The sequence below is a fragment of the Homarus americanus genome, unplaced genomic scaffold, assembly GCF_018991925.1.
Source record: "Homarus americanus isolate GMGI-L3 unplaced genomic scaffold, GMGI_Hamer_2.0 scaffold23939, whole genome shotgun sequence".
In the NCBI taxonomy this organism is placed as follows: Eukaryota; Metazoa; Arthropoda; class Malacostraca; order Decapoda; family Nephropidae; genus Homarus; species Homarus americanus.
This window is the reverse complement of record NW_024755797.1, coordinates 797,133-818,967: the sequence shown is the minus strand read 5'-3', so window position 1 is coordinate 818,967 and position 21,835 is coordinate 797,133.

Below are 21,835 nucleotides of genomic sequence, written 5' to 3'. Positions count from 1 at the left end.
TATTTAGTCTGTCCTTCACGTGGGGAATGATGCCCGTCCGAGAAATGATGAGGCCGAGCAACCTGCCTTGTTTAGAGTACTCAATCTCTTCGTCGTCGATCATCAATGGGGCCGGCTTGAATTTGGCTATGGGTATGACCTCAAATTTCGTTTTGTTTGTTTTTATTTTCCATTTATTTTCATACTCCGAGATCTCCTCTATTGCCCGAGCAGTGAGTCGCGCCATCCTTGCCGTGGACCTTCCTGGGCAGGTGACGATCTGTGTTACATCGTCTGCATACATGACGTACTCGCTGCCGACGATTGGGGGTGGCAGGTCAGCCGTGTAGAGTGTGTAAAGGGTTGGTGAGAGACAAGAGCCCTGAGGCACGCCGCTCGATAGTGAGAATTCTTCTCCAAAATGTTCTTGCATCTTAATTTTGGCTCTGCGGTCCGTAATGAAGTTGCACAGCAGGCGAGTCAGATTTTCGGGTAGCCCCAGTTGTATGATCTTATACTGCAGTCCTGCGTGCCAAACTTTGTCAAACGCCTTGCTGACGTCCCTCAGTACTATATTGCACTGTAGGCGGCCAGTCATGGCATTGGCGATCTGCTCGTAGGCCTGAGCTATGGCGGTGGATGTGCCTCGGTACTGGCGGAAGCCGAACTGGCGGGGATTATGCACGTCTTCGTCCTCCAGATACATCCGCAATCGCTTGTTGACTATTTTTTCGAAGATTTTGGCAGGTACCTCTAGCAGCGATATTGGTCGAAAGTTTTCGACTTTGTTTGGAGGCTTCCCTGCTTTTGGTATGAGGCGAATAACGGCGATTTTGAACATCTTAGGGAAGTATCCAGAGGCGAGGCAGGCGTTGCATATATGAGCAAGCCTCTCTATCATGTTGCCGGGGAGTTGAGCCAGGATCTTCTTGTTAATGTGACTTTGACCAGGTGATTTGTTTTTAAACCCTTTTATGACGGCTGACACATCTGCAGGAACAATGCGTTCCGTCAGGTAGCTTCCGTCCCCCAGTCTGGTGAAGTCAGTCCGTGGGAGCGGCTGGAGCAGGTGCTGATGGTCCTGCAACTGACCTAAAATGTCCTCCTCAAAGTCCCTGTCGAAGCCCTCGTTTTCCTGTTCACTAATGGTAAAGATCTTTCGTAAATATCGCCGATGTAGTTGTTCTTGGTTTTCTTCCTCGAATATTTTTACGTTGTTTTGGTCGAGCAGGTAAGGGACCGTGCTAGAGGTGGAACCCATCAGTCGCTTGATCCCTTTCCAGAATGCAGCAGAATCGCGGTAATTGTTGGCTGCCTCCCACACCAAGGCGGCCCACTTTTGTTCATGTAGACGTTTGCTCTCGTGCTGGATGTCCGTCTGTAGCTCTCGGTACCGGTCTCTCAGCTCCTGCGTCCACCCGCGGATACTGGCTAGCTGTCTCACGTGAGTGTACTGGACACTGAGCTGCCTCAGCTGGTGACTAGTGTGAGGATGGGGAATGGTCCTGTAACTGGTGGTCGGGATGTTGTTGTCCATCTCCGTCTTCACATCCTTATACCATTGTTCGACCGCGTCGTCGATGTCATTAGGGCTGGCTTCTTCCAGGTTTCTCCCCTGCTTGAGACTGAGAGACTCCTTGAAAGAGTCCCAGTCTGCCCGTTTGAGGTTTGACCTGATGTTGGCGGGTATCATAATGGGATTGGATGAGAGCGTCACGACGACTGGCAGGTGATCGCTGGTACTGATGGGTCCGGCGGTAACGTGCCTGTTCAGGACGGCCTCGTTGTTAGAGAGGATTATGTCGGGTGTTGTGGCACTGGCACGTCTGATCAATGTCGGGAAATCTGGCCCGAGGTGTTGCAGTTTTCCCCTTCTGATGTTGTCATACAGCGCCACACCGACGTTGTTCTCATTACCGTGTCCTAGTATGGCGTGGCGCGCATTTAAGTCCCCTATGATGTATGTTGGTTTTCTGTGGCGTAGCAACTGGTTTAGGTCTTGTTCGGGTAAGTAAGGACGTCTGGGAGGTAGGTACATCGTGCATATGATAACAGATCCCCTAGTTGTCTCCACCTGCACTCCTAGAACTGAATCCTCGAAGTCTGGCAACACTCTGTGACTCAGACGTGACCTGACGGCCACAGCGACACCATCGTTCAGCTCACCCGTCATGTTCCTCTGGTATACAGTGTAGCCAAAAATTTTCAGCTTACTTTCGTCCTTTATGCCCGTACTGTTTAACAGAATGATGTCTGGGTCTAATTGATAGTATAAGTTAGACAGTTCATTACGTCTATTAAGGGACCAGTGTAGGACATTATGTTGGACAATTTTCATCCTGCTAACGACTGCCATTTCGGAGACTGTAGCTTGGGGCGTCGCTTGGAGTGTTTGCTCGGCTTCTGCCATTTCTAGGGGGACGGAACTTCTTAGCAGAGCCTTCGGACATCTGCTTGTCAGTCAATGGCGGGCCCTCGAACCTCTCGTCACCCTTGTACAGGAAGGTGTTCAGGTCCTGGGCCTGCGTGTCGTAGTAATCAACTGACGCTGCAGCTCGAGGGTCTTGTTCCTCTGTGGGTTGAGTCGTCATCATCTGGTCGCAACCATTGACTGTGGTTGCAGTCCGATGGTCCTCTAGAGTCAGGTCGAGGCCCAAATCAGGGTCACGGAGTGTCCTCAGTAGGGTCGCGAGGGGCCCTCAGACAATTTTACAAATATAGTACTTATCATAAATTCATAAATAAATGTTTGCTTAACATTCAAGCTATATAATAATATGCTATATGCCCGAGGATCAGGACACCGTATTGTTGGGAAATTTAGGGTCGCAACCAAAAAAGGTTGGGTGAGAACCACTGCTGAACGAACATAACCTGCGGACTTGTGTCTTTGTATCCGAAACATTGAGTTCATGTTATGTTATGTTATGTTGTGTTGTGTTATGTTATGTTATGTGTGTGTGTGTGTGTGTGTGTGTGTGTATGTGTGTGTGTGTGTGTGTGTGTGTAGCTACAGATACTGACAGTGGCTCGAATGAGTATCTGCTGGCTACAGGCAGCCGTGAGGTCAAGTTAGTTCAGTATCATTGTAATGAAATTTGAAGGATAAAAAAAACTCTTAGACGAGGAGAAGACTGATCTTAAATTCATATTTTAAATAGAGACCGACATGAAAGTGGGAACTACCGAGGCTCGAGTCTGTTGAGTCATGGTAACTAGGTATTGTAAACTATATATAGCTATTAAGGTCAGGAGGGACAGAGGAGGTGTTGAGTGGGGATCCGGACAAAAGTCCCTCAATTAAAGTGCAAAATAGGTTAGGTTAGTCCTAGGGGGCTTTTGTCCTACACTCGTTGGGTGACTCTCAGCTAGGCTCTCAGAGAGTCGTACTACAATCATCACTGTGAGGGTCGTCGCTGAGCACGATAAGGAAGATAAGGAGCGTCACAACACACTATTCGCTACTTATACACTGCAGAAAGGTTTTCGATCCAGTGTGACGCCAAGGGTTCTAGGAAATCATGTGATAACTGTATGTTTATCCATCAAAACTGATTAACTTGATTAAACCTAAAAGAAAAAAGATAATAAGAACTCACTGATTGGGTTTAGAGAAGGTAGGCGTTAGGTAAGGTAGCGTGTTTACTCCGACCTTATTCAGTGTCTTTATGGAAATGATTATGGTCAAATCGGTGGATGACATGGATAAAGTAGTGGTGGATGATATCACTTTGTTATCAGAAACCACGGATCAGCTGCTAGTAACAAGGAGCAAAGTGTGCACATCAACACTCAGAATTTGGCTACTGAGGGATGAATGAGGGTAGATGTGACATAGAAACGTAAGGCTTAAGGACACCGAATCGCTAGTAACAGTACAGAGGAAACGCAGTGCTCAGGATAGCGTGTCTTAGAAAAATCTTGGGAAAGTCAAGACGTGACGCAAATTGAAAAATCAGCAGTAAGACAAAGTGCTGAGTTGAGGATGTTATTATGGCTGTGAATATTAAAACTATCCAGGAACGTAAAGGGAAGAGATGACGAGAGACGACCAATGACAACGCTGGAAGGAGGAGTCAGGGGTGATAGAGAAAGCCAACTTGTCCATCTCCAGCACCCTGCCCCCTGGCGTCCATTAAGAGTTGCCCAGATGGTGAGATGGGGGTGAGAGAGGCGGCTACAGGGGGGGTAAGGGGGGTTGATAATGATGAATACAACGAGGGGGTGTCGGTACTATACTGGGAAAACCGGGAGGCTCTCTTAAGTCAACAGACGCACGTACTGGTGTTGCAACGACAAGAAAGCAATAAAATTGATTTAATCATATAATCGTCCCGACAGTATATACAGTACACACCAGTTTGAGTTTTCGAAAAAAGAAACATGGAAACTATCGCTGTGTGTGTGTGTGTGTGTGTGTGTGTGAGAGAGAAAGAGAGAGAGGGAGAGAATGGGAATGACTGCATTGTGTTACGTGTAATTATGTGCCCTAATACCTGTATGCATGTATGCAGGCTATGTTACTATGCCTTTGTGTGTATGCATGAGTGAGTACAGGTATGCATTTTAAACTCGTTCATGACAGAAGAATTACACCAAACCCCCATTACTCTGTTCCCACAACCATCCTCTCAGATTCTCCTCATTTTATCCCACAGAATTTCCAGAACATCACAAAACACGGACTCGAAGCTACACCTTAGGTACTTCACTATGCAGGTAAGTTCTTCCCTTAATCAGTCAAGAGGAACAGTGTTATGGTGTTGACCTTGAAGAGTCAGGTTCATTAATATTGTACAATAAAAAACCCTGAATCAGCCCGGAACACACTCTAGACATCCCAAGAATACCTTAGGTGATAAACTGGGCAAGAAGGAAAAACCTGTTGACTGTTGCTGTTTCTCTCTTTCTTTCTTTCTGTCTTTCTTTCTTTCTGTCTTTCTTTCTTTCTTTCTCTCTCGTTGTCTTTTCCCCTTTCAGCAGACTTTTAGATCCCTTCGTAGTGATCAGTATCACATATTAAAGCGGTACAACCTCTCTCTCACTTTCTCTCTCAGCAGGTACCAAAACCATCCGCTTTGCTCTCTCTCTCTCTCTCTCTCTCTCTCTCTCTCTCTCTCTCTCTCTCTCTCTCTCTCTCTCTCTCTCATTAAGGTAATATGAGGTCACCGCCAATGTTGACCCAGATGCGTCTTACATGGCAGCCAGGGCGAAGATAAGGTCACATGAGTTTAAAAAGGGACTTAATTGCTTAAGGAAATATATAATATAACTGTGTGTTCAAGTGTGGGTTTGTGTGTGCGTGCGTGTGTATGTTTTGGCACGTACGTGTGAGTGATGATACAGCCAGACTAGTAGATTCTCAATAACTTTCCTAGTATGTAATGATAACGTGTAGTCTCTAACATGTCTGGTGTACTCAAACAATTCAGCTGTTGTTGTTGACTAAATAACATCCTCAGGTCAGTGTTTTTTTTGGGGGTTACGGGATTAGCCCACCTGGGCACAGGTCACTGACCTATATCAGGGCTTGGGGGGCGAAAATATAATAATAATAAAATAATAATAATAATAATAATAATAATAATAATAATAATAATAATAATAACTATTATTATTATTATAATAATTCAAAAATTAATAACACAACACTAAAAATAAAAATAAAATACTAAAAATAATAATAATAATAACCATAAATAAATAAAAAAACGAAAAAAAATCAAGAATGAGAAACGATATACATTATGTATGTTGTGTTGTCAAAGTAAGAGAAACAATTGAGACCCTGCAATTGTGTGTAAATGAGGCAAAGTCAGATGAGCAACCTGGGGCTTGGTCATAATTTTCGTGATGCCATATGGCAGCAGGGTCTTAGTGTCTTAAAGAGCTAGTAGATGTCTATCTTTCTAATATGTCTTGTTCTACTATGACCTGCACTTCTTGAACATCTTACAGCCAGACTCATCTCTGACTGAGGTAAGGACCTAGGGGGAGGAGTATAGTTGGTTGGATTTTATCTCTCTTATTTGTATTGTATAATTCACTAACCTGCCTGTACACTAGTGATGACTCATTTTGAATTTATAATATATACCTTCATGATTATATAATTTTCTTTTCGAAAATTTTAATAATCTTAGAAATTTTTTTTTTTTCAGTTTTCCTGATTATTATTTTGATTAGTTAGGACTGTTAGGTAGCAGCATTATGTATAAAAACTGTACCCACAACATGGACACGCCAGAGTAAAGAGGCAATTATCAAGAAGGCGAATGAAAAAATGAATTAGTTTCTCGAAACAAAGAGGAAGAGGCGGAGTCCCTTTAAAAGGTTTAGTATATCACACGAGAGATGTGGTCAACGAGGCGTTAAACGTCTTAAGAGCTCGTGTATGCATAACTGACTCAAGATAATTATCGTTCACCTCATCAGCTTATAAATGAGGGACCTTTAATGGATTGAAACCAAAAGGAGTTATGGTATATAAAAAAAAGTGGGACTGCCTCCAGAAGCACAAGGTGTTGTTGTTTTAACGTTTTCAGTTACGCTGAGCATCGGTCACTGAATCGTGTTCTAGACCAGACAAGTTTAAGAATTAGAGATATTTCCTTACATTTACCATGATTGTGGACTTTCAAGAAATTTATACTATACGTGAAACAAAATATATTGTTGCATCATCTCAATAATATGAATTCAGTGAACTCATGAGTCATAATTCATGATAAAGATAATAGTGTCCTTTAGAGCAGGTTTCGAAGAAGACTTTGAGGACCGTTGCCGTGAAATTGTGTAATAGATGGGGCTAACTATAACGAGACGTCTTTCAAACCACGAGCTGCTCCGGTGTGTTGTGGTAAGTGTGAGAACATTTAGAAACCGAGTCTTTATGTCAACCTTTCTGCTGTTTACCTCAGTAGGATCAGTAATAGTCCACCAGGTTTCTTTTATACGTATGTGGCATCTTGTGGCGTTTCAAGGTCGATATGTTAAACTCTTTATAAGTGAATCAAGTTTTCCAAGAAAATTAAGAGATTAGCTTGATAAATTACGACAGAAGAACTCACTCCCAGCAGACGTCATTTTCTCTACATACAGCTTGCACATATTCAAGTGTAGAGTGTACAGAACAAGATGTTATTGTCAATATTCCACTATTCATCAGTGCAGCGTACCACAAGGTCATGTCCGTGGTGTTACAGCAATCAATTACTGATGACGCACTTTACTCACAAAAACAGACCCACCACCCTCAGGAAAAACTGGTCTTACCTGTCTGAATGACACAGTTTCTTAGTCATAAGGATCAAAGACCTTTGTGTTGTTGGCTCACAAGTTTTTCCTTTTTATTTTGTGGATGCAAGAAGATGTTGGCCAACAGGTTCACAGAACTCTTACGGCGACCAGAGTGTGATAACATCATCACAGCCTCACCTCACCTCAATCCTGATTTCTGCTTCATATTGATATCACCTTGCTTCATCCTAAACTCACCTCGGTTCATCATGATCTCTCCTCACCCCATGTCCCGCCAGAACCATGCCACAATACGATTTAATCCCTTCCATTCACAACCATCCACGTCTTCCCAATACATCTATAAACTTCACCCATTACCCTGCCGTCCCAACCATGCCTTGGCTTGTGCCGTCAGAATCACATCTCCCTTCCGCCACGACCTTGTTTTACCCACCAGAGTCGTACCATAAAAGCACCTCCCTCAGCCCCCACCCAACACCTTGACGTCTGCGGAACCTTCAGCCAGGTATTACCCACTCTGAGATGCCAGCTCATGATGGTGTCTTGCGGTCATGAAGATAATTGTCATAATGTTACTGTACATCCGCGTCCTATGATCATGAGTGATTGCATAAGTTACTCTCTTCCGTTTGTTATAACCTTGTTTATATCTTCTATTCCGCCTTTTTATCATGTGTTTATTTTGAAATAACTTTAATTAATTCCACGTTGTTTTGTTTTATTGTAATATTTATGATTCGTTAGAATTTACACACACACACACACACACACACACACACACACACTATGTATCTCCGCCACCCGTACTGTATTGTTGAATGTTTTAGAGTAATTTATTTGAAAGGTACAATTAAATAAAAGTGTCCCAGTTATTTAGACAGTCACATAACAAAGACATATCCAAGTTACACCATCTGTGACTACATGAAATTAGAAACACTTACATAACGCCAAAGGTTAAATAAAACAACACTCAAGACATATATCTCAATCAAGACACACTCCCATAACTTGACCTGGAAGTAGCCTACTTTGATTGAATTTTTTTGTTTACATTCGAGTTGGCTAGGTTAGGTTAGGTGTTGCCTAAAGTCTAGAAGTACAGTGGAACCAGGAAAACTTAAATAAATGAATATAACTTTCTTTTAATGAACGACTAGGTTTATCAAAATCATAATTTCACGTACACAACTTTTTGGAGACTTTAACAGCACATGGCAATAATGCAGTTGCCTCAAATATATTTTGCATTGAAAATTATTCAGTCTATATGTTAAGAACAATCTTAGGGCGGTCAGTTAAGTGGAGAGAGTTGAGATGAATAAATGTTCTGTTTACTTACAAAAATCACCTGGACGTCTCGATCCCACCCTGGAATTGATATGATGTTTTGCAAAATACGCTAGTCTGCTCCAGACCCGTTAGATATCTTACAGCTTTGGTCTGCTCTGATCCTAGACGACCACCTGATGGGATCTTATAATACAGTCAAGCATGCGTTTATAATAATTGCTTCACAGTCCATTTTTATGTAGTGTTTAACATGTCAGTTAAGTCGCCATACTATGTTTGTGATACGTTATTCATTATAAACACGAAAAGTTTCTTGTAAATGTAACAATAATACTAATACTAATACTAATACTACTACTACTACTACTACTAATAATAATAATATAGTATTATTATTATTATTATTATTATTATTATTATTATTATTATTATCATTATCATTATTATTAATATTGCTAGTAGTAGTAACTATATATGTATAGATTTAAATCGACGTGTCACGGAAGTTTCTAAAGATTCCCAATTTATATCGATTTTTTTTCTGAGATATTAAATATTTATTTCGGCAAACGTTTATGAGATCTCTTTGCCTTTTCACTGAATATTTATAATTTGTCAATAATTTTCTTTCTTCGCATATTAAGAAAGTAATACGAATTTGAGATTAAATATATAATTAATAGTTTCGGTAAAACACGGGCAGATTAGTGCGCACAGAGGAAGTCAGGTGGCAGTGTCTACGAGTGACAGTGGCATCTGGTGACACCCGTTTTGTTAAAATTTACCGTCATTAAGTGCTTTCCGACATTTTCTTTGTATTAACATTCTTAATGCAATGGTACATCATACATTCAAGTTATAATTTATGCTATGGAAAAAGCAGAACGCTATTTAAACAAAGAAAAATGTTGTTATTCCAAGACGCCATTGTGGAACGGCAACTTGTGAACGAACTTTCCAGAACTAGGTAATTAAGAGATAATACCGATGCGTTACAGTACCAATCAGATTTTAAGTGTGATAATTCATGTCCAGAGTGATATTTTCAGAAATTTAATTGGAATTTAAGTGAGCTAATGAAGGGTTGAGGCTACGTCGTCACCACAATGCCAAAGAGTGAGTACATGAACTATTTTGGTTATTATTCCTCAAACACCGACTTACGTTCCCATAGCTATAGGGAGGTGATGTTCTAGCACAGTTTTTATGCTGATTGTAATGATAATAGCTATTTCATGGTGAAATCATATTTTTTTTGTAATGAAATAATTTTTTTCTGGTAAGGGCGACTTGAAGAGTTGGTATCATTACGCACAGCAATCACTTGGCTCTCTCCACCAAGCAGCGGCCGGAAGTTCGGGCTCCGCCGCTTGAACTTCCAAATATATATATATATATATATATATATATATATATATATATATATATATATATATATATATATATATGTATATATATATCTATATATATATATATATATATATATATATATATATATATATATATGTATATATATATGTATATATATATATATATATATATATATAAATATATATATATATATATATATATATATATATATATAACCATTAACTTTAATTTCACTATTTTGATGTAGAATTTCTCTCATTAAGAATGCTGAATATATATTATATCGGTACAGTACCATGTTGGAGATAGAACACAGCCTTGTCTTACTCCCTGTTTAACTTTGAACCACTTAGTATACAGGTATACTGTAGCTAAGTTCATTACTGCATTTCTTAACACTGCAGCCTCCTGTCGAGAATAAAGAATTTTTTTTTAGAATTTTCAGGGTTGACCTATTTAAACCAACTTTTTAAACCACACAAAATAGCATTTTTTTTATCTGCCTTTTTCAGATGGTTTTTAATGATTTATAGTAGACTTCCATCACCACTGAAGGACTAAGTACAGTACAGTATATGGATACAACCTACTTCATAATGTGGTTAACATCTTATCACTAAATCTTCAAGTCATGTACCCAGACTAAATATGAATTCCCAAGTATTTTAATGCTCCTACAGTCCTACTACTCCTACCTCCTGTTTTGTCAAATCTGTTCAGCTCCTGCTGCAATTTTTCACAACTGTCCTTGTTCTAGGCCTTAATGGTAATTTAGTGTTACTGTATTGAAGTCTTCAAGAGTGGTCTGTTACTTTTCTTTTAACATGTATTAGTTTTTTATTATGAACAGATGGCAGTCTTGTATTATCAGTGATAATAATTGTCATCTCCAGTACTGTATATAAATAATTTTCTATGTTGCATAACAAAATTTATTTTAAGAAGAGTAAATTATCAAACTTTATGAAAGGAACAAGTCATATGGCCTTTAAATATATAATTTATTGGAGAAAACAACACAAAATAAATTTATTCCTTCATTGTTTAGCAATGAAAGTTTTTCTGGCACCTGCTACTTTCAACAGTAACCAATATAACTTTAACATAGCTTTACTTGAAATTAACTAAAACCAACATATCATTAAAAAATAAAACCAACAGCAATGGTTTTGGCCAACCCTGAGAATTCAAATATCCACTTTATTAATGCCAATTTTTTCCATAAAATCTTTAAGTTTATTGTGTTTTACCCTATCAAAATGTTTTTCAAAATCAACAAAGCAGATACATACTATACAAATTTCTTTAGACTCATAAAGCCTTTTCACTTAAAATTCTCAAATTAAATATAGCCTCTAGTTTCTTTTCCCTTTCTAAATCCATTTTGATATTCAGATACTCACTGTCTATTCTAAATTTTAATCTTCTTAAAATTATGTTCACTAAAACTTTGCAGGCATTACTTAAGCCAACAAATTGTTTTAAAGTGAGTACACACTAAGGCTCCTGGCCTTTTTGGTAATAGGACAAATAATGCTTTTTTTCAAAGTACTGGAAAGCTCTCCTTTGAATTTCACTGTACTGTATACAGAGTTATATATTTTATTCAAAACATTTGATCAATACTTGCCAATTTACAGACTAAATTCCCTTTAAAATTATATTTTTTTATAAAGGAAAGTTGTGGTTGCAGTAAGGTACAAATTTTTCTTGGCATAACCTGTTAGAAACAATGAGGCAGTCTTGACAATTTAGGAAATCCTTTCTATCTTTGTCTACCTGAGAAAAAGTTGGCTGTGCCACTGTAGAAGACAGATTTTTTTGTGGGCATAATAGCCTCTTCTCCCTACTTTACCATTTCAGTTGAAATTTTCATTCTGTTTAGTTATGAAGACAGTTTGTTAGTTGTAAGAGGTGAAGACTAGACGTTAAGTAATCACATTAAAATTCGAAATCAAAATTATCGTTTAACTAATTTACCATTTGCTAAACCTTTCAGGTAAAAGCGAACAACTGTGACACCTTTAATATACCCCGATTTCATTTCTCATAACTACAAAGAAAATTTAACAAAGACAATGTAGTAAGTCAATGAATTACTTTCATTTGATCAGTTACAAGAAGAAACAAATTTACACATAAGCACGTAGCCGCAATTTTGATATAATGGTTGCCCCTCGAGATCGAGGATGGCCGGCCCTAGGGCCACCTAGGCGTGAATGTGTTTAAGGTGTAGAAGCTGTTGTCAACACAACAACCACACCCTAAAGCCCCGTCCACACGATAGAGCAGTGCCCGGCGGGCTTTGCCCCTTTTACCTGGCAAAGCCTGTGTGGTTTTGTACACACAGGGGTGGTTGGCGGCAGTCACAGTCGGGCTCCTGTAGCGAGTAGGTGGTCGGCAGTGGCGGGTGCGGTACGATCACCATTGGTCTCTTCTCTAGACCAATGAATGTTTCTTTGTTCTTTGGTGGACGGAGGGCTAGACATGGTACAGTGGTGACTGTTGTGGCGAGACTGAGAAACTGACAGCCAGGGTTCCAGGGTCAACTTCGTTTGTCTGGCAGAGTCGTTGCTCCATATCCGGCAGCAAACGGGCTTGCCCGCCAATTTTGCCCGATAACGGGCATTTAGCGCGTGCCCGCCGGGCACTGCTCGATCGTGTGACGGGCCTTTAGTAAACGAGTTGTATGACCCAGTGTCAAGGAATAGTCCGAGAAGACCGGACAACTCGCCAACAGCACTGGCTAACCATTACCCCAGAACACGATCCGCATATCGATTAACATCCAGGTCCCCAATTACTGCTGGGTAAACAGAGGCAATTGACGTAAAGAAACTTGCCCATAGTTTCACCCTGCCCGGGGATCGAACCCGGGTCCACTCGCTTGCGAGGCGAGTATGCTGACCATTACACCACGAGCCCTTACAGTGAGTAAGTGCTTCTTCATCTGTCTCAGACGACATTGTTTACTTCACCTGTGAATACGGCTCACTGAACATGGGCGGACTTGGGCAAGTAGAAGACCTGCTCGATGTGTAATGAAAGAATGCATTATTAGATCGGACGGATGGGGAAAGGGAAGGAACAGTGATAGAGAAAGAGAAGAAATATACTGTAAATGTGGGATGTGAAAACACTGTTCATTTTAACTTTATTCGAAATTTGTTGGAAAATATTTTCTCTCCCCTTTTCTGTTTCTTCTCGGCGACGTGTTTTCTTTTTTTTTCCAGACAATCACAGAATATAAAAAATGAAGAAAAAAAATCGAATAAAATAAAGCTGCCTTAACCCGAAAATAGGAATAAATATGAATGAATAGTATTAAAAGACAAAATTAAAAGGACATGTATAAACGTTACAGACTTTACAGTATACAAGAATGAAACAAAGGAGAGGAGGAGAGGCATTAGACAAAGAGGTAAAAGGAAAGTGTACGAAGAGGAAGACAAAGAAAAATGTGAGAGAATTAGTGGAAGGAGCGCGGACATGGATCAAGGCCAAGTGAAGGAGAGTGAGAGTGAGGATGAGTGGGCAGGTTGATGAGGGAGAGTGAGTAAGTGGGTGGGCGAGGGAGACGGAGTATGTGGTTGAGGGAGAAGGAGGGAGTTAGTGGGTGGGAGAGGGAGTGACTAGGTGAGGGAGTGAGTGAGTAGGTGAGGGAGTGAGTGAGTAGGTGAGTGAGTGAGTGAGTAGGTGAGGGAGGGAGTGAGTGAGTAGGTGAGGGAGGGAGTGAGGGAGTAGAAGGCATGCTCAGTGGTTACTGTACTCTCATTCGTTTGTCACGGTGGTTAGGTGTCCGGGCGATATCGCCGTCACTGTTTGAGTTAGGAAAGTGAAATTTAGTTACAATACCGAGCAAATTAATCTGACTTAATGGATTTTGTATTTTTTTCGCTCACTATACACCGCCCCTCCCCTCCTTTCCGTCTCTAGGTGTCGCGCATGGCGACTTGTGGTTTAATGGTCAGCATGCTCGCCTCGGAAGAGAGCGAACCCGGGTTCGATCCCCAGGCTAGTTGAAACTGGGCAAGTTCCTTTACTCCATTTGCGTCTGTCTACCCAGCAGTAATTGGGAACCTGAATGTTAATCGATTTGAGGATCATGTTCCGGGGTAATAGCTAGCCAGTGCAGTTGGCGAGTTGTCCGGTCTTCTCGGACTATTCCTTGTCATTGGGTCACTCAGCTCGTTAACTCAGGGTGTGGTTGTTATGTTGGCGACAGCTTCTACACCTTAAACAAATTCACGCCTAGGTGACCCTTGGGCCGGCCATCCTAGTTACACGAGGGGCAAGTGGCAGGTGTCGCGCGCTGTAATTGTTCCTCTTTCGTAGGACTTCTCATCTTTTCATATGACTTTCTTTCCAATCTGTATATCCCATTGCCTCGTTTATTGTTTTTAAACCTTCTTCCCTCCCTCTCTCCCTCCCTCCTACATGCCTATTTACATCCCTCCCTCCTCTCTCCTCTTTCCATGTCTTGTGCTCACAACCCAACTCTTGATATAACTGCCTTGCTCCTCTCCCTCACTTCGACCTACTCCCTGATACCGTCTTTATCGTCCCTTCTCCATTATACGCTCCTTCACTTTCTCTCATACCCTTCCCCAACACACTCCAATATATATAACCCGTTACCCCCCTCCACCTCTCCTGGCACCTCCTCCCCCTCCACCCTCTCGCTCTGCACCTCCCCCCTCAGCCTCTCGCCCTGCCCTTCCTCGCCCTGCCCCTCCTCCCCCTCCACCATCTCTCGCCCTCCTGCCCCCCTCCTCCACCCACTCCACCCTACCCACACCCACTATAACAAAGTATTATTACTACAATAGTACTATAAGGATTTCATTTCAACAGTAGTATTGCAAGTTCACTGCAACACTAGTTCTACAGATTCATCACAACACTTGTATTGTAAGTTCACAGCAGCAGTTGACATAAAGTTAACTCCTGTACTAGTACTACTGTATACACACGTTCACTACAACACACGTACAACAGTTGTAGATGTTTCAGTGAGTGTGTGTGCATAATATGTTGGTCCCTCCCCTTTCTTTTATCTCTCTCCCTCCCCCTCACCTCATTACCTTCTTTCTTTTACACCCTCTCCCTTCATTTATCACCCCCTACTCCCTACACTTCTTCCCCTCGCACCATCATCTCTCCCCTAAAACCATTTCTCCTCCCTCCTACTTTCTTTCGCTCTCTTTCATCATCTCGTTCCGCATCCCTCCCCTTCCCTCCTGCATCCCTCCCCTTCCCTCCTGCATCTCTCCCCTTCCCTCCTGCATCTCTCCCCTTCCCTCCTGCATCCCTCCCCTTCCCTCCTGCATCCCTCCCCTTCCCTCCTGCATCTCCTTCCTCCTCATCTCTCCCTTCCCTCCCATCTCCCCTCTCTCCCCCTTCCCTCCTCCCTCCCCTCCCCCTCTCCTCATCCCTCCCTCCCTTTCCCCTCCCACACCCCTCCCCTCCCTCTTATCACCTCCTCCCTTCTACAACCCCCCACCTTCTACCTACTATCTCCCCTCCCCCATCGCCTCTTCCCCCCCTCCCCCCTCTCCCTACTTCCCCATCGCATCTTTCCCCTCCCCCATCGCCTCCCCTCCTTCCCTCCATCACCTCCCCCCTTCCCATCGCCTCTTCCTCCTCCCCATCGCCTCTCCTCCCTCCCCTCCTCCCCCTCCCCCCATCGCCTCCCCAGCCTCCATCATCTCTTTCCCCCCCCATCGCCCCCATCTTCTTCCCCTGGGGCTCGTCACCTGGCTGTCTTGCCACAACGACCCGGATCTGCCGCCTAGACACGCACCCTCCCCCTCTCCTTCCCTACCTCTCTACGCCTCTCAATTTGTCTCCCTCTCGTCTATCCACTCTCCCTCCGTGCCTTCTTTCCTTTCCCTTCCTGCATTTTTTCTTCTTTCCCAGCTTTCTCTCCTCACGTGCCTTTTTATCCCCTACCTAGTTCACTCTCAGTCTTTCTCTCTTGCTTCCATTCATTCTCCCCCCCGTCTCTCTCTCTCTCTCTCTCTCTCTCTCTCTCTCTCTCTCTCTCGTTCATCACCCTACCTTTCATCTTTCCAGCCTCATTGTTGGGTCGTCCGGGTATTTTCCTCCGTTGTGTAGTCTGTATATAAAACTATACGCGTGTGTACACGACCATATATGTGTATCCATGACAATGTTTGTGCGTACATGATCATGTACAGTATGTAAATACGTGACAATGGACATGTGTGTGGGGGCAGGGTAAAACTATGGGCTAGTTTCTTTACGCCATTTGCCTCTGTCTACCCTGCAGCAGTAATTGGGAACCTGGATGTTAATTGATTTGCGGATCGTGTTCCGGGGTAATGGTTAGCCAGTGCAGTTGGCGAGTTGTCCGGTCTTCTCAGACTATTTCTTGACACTGGGTCACTCAGCTCGTTAACTCAGGGTGTTGTTGTTGCGTTGGCGACAGCTTCTACAACTTAAAAAAATTCACGCCTAGGTGGCCCTTGAGCCGGCCATCCTCGTTATACGAGGGGTAATCATTGTTATTATTATTTATTCTTGCCTGCACATATGAACATTAATATATGTATTAATAATAAAGATCTAGGGTCAAAAAGATGTAGTGTTAGTAATTATTTTTGTACCGACTTTTGTAATATATAATTTCAATCGCTTTACAATTAATCGCCACCTGTAATTTTACTTGTGTTTTTTCTGTTACTTTGGATGTACGATTAGAGTTCCAATAGTTAATTTCCAGTTCCAAGAAAAAACGGGTGTTCGCTGAAGTAACTTTTTTTAGTGCTGAATTCTGCATTGTTTTAGTCACGGCTTCAACTGGAAGACTTCCATAGGTCTACCACCCTATGTGTTATACGTGGCCTTGCATATATGTGTGTTTGTGTTTGTACATGATTTTTTGTATGTTTGAATATATAACCATGAGTGTGTACAGGAGGTTCTTTGTGTAAATTTCCACGTGTGGGTGTTTGTATACAAATTCATGTATGCGTGATTGTGTATATAAGACAGAACCTGTTTTTGTATGTGTCTCTAGACGACCACAAGTTTGTATGTATTTATACAAGCAGAGCACGGAAGATCGTGGAAACTCCCAACAGTCGACACAGATGTTATTATGGTACCATTGGTATATTATTCTCTCTTTTGCCTCTTCGCTCTTCCTCTTGCCTCCTTTTTTTCCTCTCGCCTTTCTTCAATTTCTCTTATTCCCTCTTTTATTTTGCCTCTTATTCTCATCTTTTTGCTTGTGATCTCTTCATCTTGCTCTTTCTTCCTATTTTCTCTACCCCCATTCCCTCTACTCTACTTTAATAACGCCCCTCCTCTTTACTCTTTCTGTTGATAAGAGCGTAATTACAGTACATTACCTCGACAACCTGTTAAAATATTTCTTTACACCATAATCGATATTAACCTTCGCTCCTTTATTAAAAATTATGAACTTATTTAAGAGGTGCGGTGGACGCGTGGATACTGTACTCATGTTCCAGGTGTCGCTTGTTCTATTAAAGAGCACCCGCAGTCTACCCAGCTGTGAATTTGTACCTAATTTTACAGATGGGGAAGTGAATGCAGTCGAGTGCAGTACCGGTCATGCTGCCTCCATGTGTATCGAACCGAAGGCTTAGTAATAGTCTGTTGTTGTCAACTGTCCTTCCCGGTCCACTATGCCTATTGGACTTAGATAGCTGGATATCCATATTGCTAACTGTTCAATTTGCTCAACATTCCTTACATTTCTCCATTTTATTATCCGCTGTACAACATGTCCCTCAAACCACGAGATAAAAGGATAAAAACAGAAACGCAGGTATTTTATCACATCAGTTTCGACTTATATAGCCACAACCATAATATACTGTATGTCGACTGCTTGCAAATGTCACAATGATTCTCTTACCGTTGAAGGTTTAAGCTGAAGCTGTTGGTGAGGATGAAGAAAGACTTGTACACTTCAGGGAAATATAACTTAATACCTGGATTTTTCTTCAAACCTCAGTTAAGTCTTGACTAAATCTCTTCATTATTTTTTATGCGACGCTCTCGATCCAGTCATACTGAAGCTCGCGATATTTTTATACAGCATGGACTTGTTTATTAAGTTTTGTTTGGAACGCTCAATTAAGTTATACTTGAAACTCGACAATTTCTTATCTAGACTCTTGGAAGAGGCTGCTTCACCTCATGCTGGCGAAACAAAAGATTTATGACTCGTATATTCAACCTTGTCTTGAGAGTGTTGCAAGCAGTGGTCCAGGAGGCTTGCAACACTAGCAGGACACCACCACCTCTGCACCAACAGTTACATCATCTAACCCCTGTAAACAAGGGAAGGTCGTCGTGTGGCCACCATTTTATTTGAGTATTGCTACGGGTGCGTTTGTGTGTGTAATGGCCAGCCCACTCGCCTCGCAAGCGAGCGGACCCGGGTTTGATCCCCGGGCAGGGTGAGACGACAGGTAAGTTTCTTCGTCATTTGCCTCTGTCTACCCAGCAATTGAGGACCTGGATGTTAATCGATTTAGGGATCGTGTTCCGGGGTAATGGTTAACCAGTGCAATTGGCGAGTTGTCAGGTCTTCTCGGACTATTCCTTGACACTGGGTCATGCAACTCGTTAACTCGAAGGTGTGGATGCTGTGTTGGCGACAGCTTCTACACCTTAAACAAAACTACGCCTAGGTGGCCATAGGGCCGGCCCTCCTTGAACACGAGGGACAACTATTATATACATTTTATAATTGTTTATTACATTTGAAGTTCGTTAAGGACTGTTTCTGAGTGTGCATGGACCTTAACACTGAATTCTAATTGTTGATTATCAGAAAGTACCTTATCTGGTTCGCTTCACCAGTGATGCGAATATGGTGGACAATGTAACATCAATTTTAACAGGAATTCTACAGAAAATTAAAAACGTATCGCCACAAATAAACTATTTCCACTAATACGTTCCCTTATACTATATATGGGCAAACATCTAATGTACGAATGTCTGGGAATGTGGACTATACTGTACATCATGTAAGCTGGTGCATGTGGCTGTATTATCCCAGGAATTTTGTCACCTCCTACTACCCGTGTATTACACCAGACCCTTCATGTTGCCGGATCTATTCTTCACTACCACCCACAATCATCTCACCCACCTGCCTATCCACTCTTCCATCCACTTCTCACGTCCCCCACCAACGAACCCCCCCCAACCCCCTCCCATCCCAATCAGGACTACACTCCCAGCTCCCACCCACCCGTCACACTCCTTCCTACTTAGCCATTTTCACCTCCCCCTTAACAACAACCCCCCCCCCTCCACCCATACTTACATCTTTCCCAAGAATACAAGACTGGCTTTCCCGGGTCACCTCCCTTCGTTTATCCCAGCCCCCACCTCCTCTCGGCTCTTTCCCTCCTCTGCTTCACATTGTTTTTTTAGGTGAGGTCCTACTTTGTGCCGGGTGGTTTCTTATGTGAGGTCTTGTTTGTATCAGGCAGTTGTTTATGTGAGGACCTTGTATATATGACTTACTTGCTTATGTAAGGTCCTTGTTTGTGTTACAGGTCCTTGTTTAAGTCATGTCCTTGCTTAGCTGTGTCAGGTCCTTACTTATTCTTGGTCGTAGGTCCTTGTTTGAGATTCATGCTCGAGTCATGCCCTTATACAAGCCAGGTACAATTAAATCCTTGCACATGTTATGCCCTGGCTGGTTTTATGCCCTGGCTGGTTTTATGCCCTGGCTGGTGTCATGCCGTGACTGGTGTCATGCCGTGACTGATGTCATGCCCTGGCTGGTGTCATGCCCTGGCTGGTGTCATGCCCTGGCTGGTCATGCTAGCTGGTGTCATGCCCTGGCGTGTGTCATGCCCTGCTGGTGCATGTCCTGGCTGGTGTCATGCCCTGCTGCTGTGTCATGCCTGGTGCTGGCTGGTGTCATGCCTGGCTGGTGTCATCTTTGCTGCTGTTATGCCCTGGCTGGTGTCATGTCCTGGCTGGTGTCATGCCCTGGCTGGTGTCATGCCCTGGCTGGTGTCATGCCCTGGCTGGTATCATGCCCTGGCTGGTGTCATGCCCTGGCTGGTGTCATGCCCTGGCTGGTGTCATGGCCTGGCTGGTGTCATGTATGCTGGTGTCATGGTTTGGTTGGTGCCATGGCCTGCCCTGGTTGGTGCCATGGCCTGGTGGTGGTGTGGCATGTCGTAACTGGTAGAATGAACAAGTTTATCTTCTTCAGTGTACTCCTGATCGTACCCTCCCTTCCCCCAACACTGACCCTGAAAGGACTGCCTCAAAAGACTTCTCTCTTCAGCGACCTCTGCAGGCAGCTCGTCCGTGAACCTCTCCAAAGTCCCTGACCATACTGAGGGAGAGGTCAAACATTTCTGACCTTTTTTTCGTAACAACCACTCAACCAAAACATTTACTTTGTGGGTCTCATGATCATTCTCACAATTTCAACAGTTGGATTACTTAACGGTTTAGTCATAATATTCTCATACAACCAAAGCTCTCGCCTTTTACAGTTTCTTAAGTCGGTGGGTTCTACTCATAGCTTCAGGAACATCAGCGATGGAGCTTTGAGATGTTCCCCCCACCCACCCACCCACCAAAAATCAATCCCCCGTCTTTATCTGTACTCTTTTAAAATTCCTCCTCTGTAGTGTACAAGGATTAAATACTTTAAAATCATTAATCCTCAAAACTTGTCAAAGACTTAATATTTTTTTTTCTATACTGAGGATTTCTAGATTCACGTATCTCAAAGTTTCATCCTTTACAAGGTTGAAGTGAAGTTTACATCACCTTGTCTGCTCTCACCTGGTGTACTACTCTCACCCCAGGGATGAGGCTTACCAGTCCTTAACCGTACTCGAGACAATCCAGTTTTGGTTTTAAACTCTAGTCAAATGTACGGCTTTCACCTCCTCCAGCCCCCCCTTTTAGTCAATACGTCCTTCGTTCACTGTTCTCCCATCTTACTCTCCCTTTACTTTCATGGTCATTGTGGTGCTGATATTCAGGTCACACTCATTATCCTACACCTGTGTATTAATCGGACCGAAGTGTTGCGCTAAACACGAGGACAATCCCACTGGACAGAACCGTCCCAGAGAAGGTCTCGCTAGACAGTTTCCCACTGGACAAAGTACACAATCTCTTGTCATCATTACACTGTCGTAACCACGCCAGGCGAACATCCTTACCTATTATGGTTTATACACGACTAGGAAAAACCCTCCCTGTACAGTTATTTCCTTCTATATTATAATCCAATCTTTATAAGTTCGTGGAAGATAGTCAACTGAAAGCAAACATCAATGTAATTTTTCTCTTACAAGGCCCAAGGAAGCACAATCACCCTGCCTGACACATATCTGAACTCTTTTTATAACCAAAGAAATAAATGATTATCACTCTTGCGTAAACACACACACACACACACACACACACACACACACACACACACACACACACACAAAAGTGGAGGCGCGAGGAGTGTATTCGTCATGAACAAGTCCTGTGGGCGAGAGACCTTGGCCCCCCTCACCTTGACCCCCATCATGCACAGGTCAGCCTTGCCTCTGTCTGTATCTTATCATTTCTTTATCAAATTATCCATAAACTATCCCGTCCTCACCTGATTCAGAAATAGCTACCTGTTCCGTCTATCAATTCAATATAAAGTAATTCAGGGAGGAAACAAGAGAAGTTAGCCTTTGCTTCGTGACCAGAGTAGAGCATAATTTCTGCGAATCGATACAAGGCTTTAAATGTTAATCGTAAATCTTTATCTCCATCATTTATTATCCTTTTTTGTTTGGTTTGTAAAAATTGTCTCGGTTCGTGGAAATAAAAAAAAAGTAAGAGAAAATATATTCTTAACGACGTGTTTATGATTGGTTATAAAATATAGTGTTATTAA